General features: G+C 44.4%; 1 pseudogene; it reads left to right on the top strand.

Moving 5' to 3' along the window:
- The first annotated feature begins 411 nt into the window (after window positions 1–411).
- LOC115727739 lies at window positions 412–1,586 on the top strand (annotated as a pseudogene).
- The last annotated feature ends 4,414 nt before the right edge of the window (window positions 1,587–6,000 follow it).

The following is a 6,000-nucleotide window of genomic DNA, read 5'->3' as shown; positions in this document are numbered from 1 at the left end:
AGTTTGGAGTAAAATTGGAACCAGACCTAAATTATGGGTTTTTATTAGACAAAAAAAAAAGTTTTGAGTAGAATTAATATGGTGTATGAGTTGAAAGTTACATGCGCTTGAAGGTACAGTAGATCCATATTTTTCTGGGTCACTTTTTGGTGTTAATTATAGTTGTTGACTTCTTGTGACCGAAAAAACAAAATAAAAGTTACCGTTGCCACGGTACTATCCGGGACCACAGCACCGCTGCCAGAGAAGCATCGCATCGATATGAGTTGAGGGCGGCTAAACACATGCTTACCAGCTCTCGGTCAATAAATCGGTAGTTAATTATAGGTGACCACTAGATCAAATTAAGACTGCATCTCATTTTCTGAAATCTCGTCTTTCAAGACTTGGCGATTGCTCAGAATCCCCGCCATGTCTTGCCCAAGCCCTACGATCCACCACCGCTTCGCCACCCCGGAGTCCCTCTCCGACTGGCTCAAGCCTCGCATCCCCTCCGACTCCTTCGCCTCCTGGGGCGTCACGCCCCGGCACCAAGAATGTCCACAACCTCTGGCTCGAGATCTCCGAGGGCGAGACCTCGCTCACTGACTCCGTTCCCCCTACCCGCACCGTCAATGTTGTCAAGGTCCACGTTGTCGGGTCCAACAGTCAGATTCTTGTCGAGTCACACCAGCAACTATCCAATGGCAGCTTCCGCCATCGGCGCAGGCCCTTGTCGGAGAAGATGAAGCCAAGCGAGACGCCCGAGATGGCGGTGATCAGGGCCGTGAGGGAGGAGTTGGGATCGGTGATCCGGGCGGAGGTTGGGAGTATTGGGGATGCTGTGAGGATTGTTCCCGGATCGTATAAGATGAAAGTAGAGGAGAAGAATTCAGTGTCTTATCCGGGATTGCCGGCATGTTACATGTTTTACTCGTTCGAGGCGGAGGTCGAGGGACTGCCGGAGGATGCAGAGTTCTGCACGGAGGAGGAAGAGGAACATGACGTTAGCGGTGGTGCAGGTGCTGCGAACAGGGCGATTTCTGTGAAGAGGCATTTCTGGAAATGGGTCAGTGCAGACTCAATTGAACCTTAAATTTTAGTTTTTGAAGTTTTGGCTCTTCAATTTGACAATTTCGGTGAGATTTTAGCTCTCTTTCTTCCTTTCTTTCTTTTTTTCCATCCCTTTTTATGTATCCTACAGAGAAATAAGTCACGATTAGAGAACGTATGAGGTGGAGCCTTACCTGAGCTCTAGTAAGAAGTTGCATCTTCAGATGGAGTGATGTCCTACAGAACTTTTTTAGCTCATGATGAGCCTGATGTGAATTTGCTAATGACCATCTTGTTTAGTGACATGCATGAGCTTCAGCAACGTAACACCTAATTGCTTTGTGAGTGGGACCTCATATCTTACGTTCATTTGGGTACGTATGCTTTTCCAGTTGCAGAGATTTTGTAGTTTGTCTGTGATGGTAAACAGCATTGAGAAATGCTCATTGCTGTGAACATTTCAGGCCTACTATGTCTTGGATGAGCTTGTGATCGCCAGTGAACTTCAAGAATCCAGCATTAAAAAAGTTTCACGGCTACTGTGTCTTGGATGAGCTACCTTCCTCTTTTTCTTTAAGAACTGCAAATGGCTACTTGGACCCCTCACGTAAAGCGAATTTTTTTTTTTCTTTTCTTCTGTCAACACATGTTTTCCCGTAGCAAGAAGAAAAGCATGAAGTAGACCCATATATAGTAAGACAAAACGTCCAAAAGTTAATCTAAATTAATGTCAGTTTGAAGCCCCAGCACCTCTAATACCGCGGAGATAGGTGAGGATCCAGTAGCTCGGCTGGATGGACAGACAACAAAAGAGGTAATTCACATACAAAGTTCTACATCACAAATTTGCGCCCAGAGTCCCAGCTGCAACATAAAAGAACAGGAGGAAGAGGGGGTTGGGGTGGGGTGGTGGGAGGGAGAAAGGGGGAAGCGTCACATCTTGAGAGAATCATAATATTTGAAGGTGGAACACGTTGTAACCAGAGAGACCTTCATTCAGAACACTGGAAACATTCACTACTTCAAGGTTACAACAATTGAAGTGTCAACACATGTTTTCCAGTTCCAAATTTGCAAATGCGCAATATGCAATGGAATCAATCAAATGGAGGACCACCCTTTCTCATGGTGGGATTAGCACTTTATCATCCTTGAAAAGGAGAGAGGATAAAAAGAAGCCGTCTCACGGTCTTCTCCTTTAGCTCAAACCTGGATATGGGCACTCATATTTCCATCCAGGTCCAGAGCATCTTATCCAATGTAACAATAACCCCACTTCATGCTCCTCATATCTGGCAAAGAAGTATCAAAATATGGGAAGGACTATCCACCCGGAAAAAACATCCTATGTAAGACCTGTCTCCGACCAATATTTACTCTGACAAACCCCAAGGACCAACTACTTAGGAATCACAGAATGCTGCATAATAATAGGCAGAGGGAAAAACAGAAGAGAGAGGAACCTGCAATGGGATAGAGACTAGGTAAAGGTGGGTGATTAAAATGGCAGCTGCTAAACAGAACACTCAGATGGCGACACACAGCGAAGGTATAAGAAGTGATCCCATGCTTCGGATCTCGTCAATCTCCTTTTATCTGTGCCAGCATTTTGACTCATTGAATCCATCTATCAATAAAAACAGGTAAAAAATCACATAAAAATCTTGTAAATGACAAAACAAATGCTAACAAGAATCGCATAAGTCCCACTAGAGCAAAAGAGATCGAGCACTCATACAAGATAAGAATCTGACACAGTGAGAGAAATCCCTTTAGCAAATACACTACCTCAGAAGAATCAGGCAACATCGTTATACTTAAATACTCGCTATACTCCTCTGTTCCCACCTTGTCACGAGTAGTAGCGACGCAGCATTAACAAATATTTAATCTCAGTGAGCTTTGACCGGAGCTTGTTCTATCCAAACGGGTATTCGGACAACAAATTAAGGACAAATTCTCAGTTCATACGAGACAAGAAAGAAGCATTTGCATATAATCACGCAGAAACTATTTCCCAAAAGATAAAAGAAAATGGCAAACTCGATGCTCTTATTTATTCTCGACAGCATCCAATTATCAACAGAACAACCAATCAAAATTCAGAACACCAAAAACAACTGAAACTACAAGTAAGTTTGCAACAAACCTGTTGGAAATATTGAAGATCCTGATTGGAGATTGCGATTGAGGATTGATGGAGTCAATTTGGCAAATTCTGATTTAATTGCATCTTTATTTTGGGAAGATACAATCATGTTTATACACCTTCTATTCTTTACTCTCTTTCTAGGATTATAAATAGACAAGTGTACATTCATTCGAATATAGAATACAATATACATTTTTCCTATTCTCTTTCGTCTTCTGACATGGTATCGAGCACCAGCCATCCTAGCCTAGCTTCCGCACATATCATTCCTTGATTGTCTTCCTGGATCATTCTTGCTCTTGTTATTGCAAAAAGGTTTACCAACCTGCAAAACACTTAGCACTCCGTGTAGAAATCACCTTTCTCAAAGATACCATGAAGAACGACAACAATGTCCATGAAGAGAACCCTATTCATTCCGATGAAAATTTACCTCGGATCTCGAGCCCATAGTAGAACCGGTATTCATGCTCAACCCAATCACCAATTTTTCCTGTTCCGCCCAACCAGGGCAGCCCATTCCCCCATTCGATGGATACCCAGCATCATCGCCCATGGTACTATGGGCCCTTTCACACCGCTTGGGATCATCATTGCCACACTGGAAATGGGCCAAACGCATGTTCAACCCGGGAAGGCTCGCCCAGCACCGGGCAAGCCCACCTCGGGCCCAATGTATTATATGCGGGAATGCGGGCAAGTGCCCCAATCGGGTCGTCGGGTCAAATCCCTACCCGATTCCCCTACCCGGTTTCCACCAACCACATCCGTACCGAGACGAATCGGCGCGCCGAGGAGATAGGGGACCCACTCTACACCTCATCGGCACGGACCAGTACGCCTTATCACCTTTCAACTCGCCGGATCCGAGGGCTACTCTACATGGGCAAGAGATTTGCCGCGAGCTTTGGTCACCAAAGACAAAGACGGGTTCTTGCAACGTCCCTATTCCGTCAAGCGCCACATTGGCGCCGGCAAATCAACTCGTACGACAATGGATCGGAATGCCCCAAATGGCCCGACTACCTCCCAAAGACGCTCAAACCATGGAACAACATACGTGAAATGTATGGTAAACTAGATAGGGCAAAATTATTTTACCTCACACAAACCCTTTCCGAATTGAAACAGGAAGCCAATCAGACAACCTATTCACGCCTCTCAGCGTTTGGAACGAGATTGAAGCGAACTTGAAGGCTCGAGGAAACGCCCCAATATCGAGCGATTCGAGATCGAGAGAAAGCTACTCGGTTCTTGCTTGTTCTCAACGACGATTATCCCCTTTCAACGCAGATTCTTGCAATGGAACCGCCACCTTCTCTCGGGAGAATTTTCCAACCGCGCAAGAAGAGAGCCACGATTGGCGGTGACGGCACTCACTCGGGCCTGAAGGAGTTGCCCTCTCGGCCTTCTCACCTCATAGCAATCCCGAAGGAACTCTAGACACGGAGCTCCACCCTTTTCGTCTCACGTGGGCAAAGGAATGCAGTTTCGAATGTGGCGAAAAATGGCGAGGAAACCCTAATGGGTTGCCAATGGATGGTCATGATTATAAGTGGAAATCATGGCACCGCTTATCCACCCAAGACCGGATCAAATGGCCAAGATCGTGCCATGTCACCAGCATTTTCTAAAGGATCGAATGGGCCTTGTCCTCCCATGTCTTCGAAAGATTAGTAGCAATTATTCCAAAATAAAAATAAGTATTGTGAATATTGCAAACGACCGCATCACACCATGGAGACATGTTGAAATTCCCGCGACCAAGTAATCGCAAAAAAGGGAAAAGAAGCCTCCTTTGGTCTCAAAACAAAAAATTGATGGAGCTCACTCCACAATTACTCAGATCGACACCATATTGTGAAAATGCCGAGCCAATTAAAGACTACGACAACGAGTTTCTCGTACCCTTCTATCCAACTCTATTTCGGCTAATGCATGGATAATCGATTCAGTGCTAGTGACCACATAGTTTGTACTGCGACCTTATTTTCATATATTCATGATCACCGAAGTTTCCTTTATCCGACGCCTCCCAAATGGAAATACTACTGGTCACTAAAATCGGCACTGTTCCTCTTAGCCCAAATTTTGTGCTTCACAATGTTCTATATATTCCGAATTTGAGTTCAATCTTCTTCCGTTTCAAGGGTGTGCAAAGATAATTCTTGCAATGTCATTTTCAATTCGACAATTGCTTCTTTCGAGACCATACGACCGGCAAACCAATGGGCTTGGGTAGAGTCCGGACGGGTTATTTTTTTGGATTGATTTCCCGGAGATTTAGATTTTTCCAATAATAGCATTTCTTGTAATGCAATTTCAAGAAATAAAAATCTCCTTTTACATCAACGATTGAGCATAGTGCACGTTATCCTCATCCGAAATGTTCCATATGTCCATCGGCTAAACAATCCGACCATCCTTTCCCATGAGCACATCTCAAGTTAATTGTCCCTTCTTATTATTGCATGTGGACATTTGGGGACCTTATCACACTCCTCATCGTGACGGTTCTCGTTTTTCTCACAATCGTTGATGATTTTACCCGTGCTACGTGGGCTTTTCTTATGCATTCCAAGAGTCGACCTTTCTCGCTTAACAAATTTTCTTTCTATAGCCCAAACTCAATTTGATACATCCGTTAAAAGAATTCGGACGGATAATGGACGTGAATTTCTTTCCAATGATTGCCGATCTCTCTTTGTCTCTCATGGCATTATCCATGAAACCTCTTGCACCTACACCCCACAACGAATGGCGTTGTGGAAAGAAAACATATACATCTCTTAGAGGTTGCAAGAGCTCTCAAATAT

Source organism: Rhodamnia argentea, chromosome 1 (assembly GCF_020921035.1).
Source record: "Rhodamnia argentea isolate NSW1041297 chromosome 1, ASM2092103v1, whole genome shotgun sequence".
NCBI lineage: Eukaryota > Viridiplantae > Streptophyta > Magnoliopsida > Myrtales > Myrtaceae > Rhodamnia > Rhodamnia argentea.
Note: the sequence above shows the minus strand (reverse complement) of the source record. Positions and strands in the feature narration are given on the sequence as shown.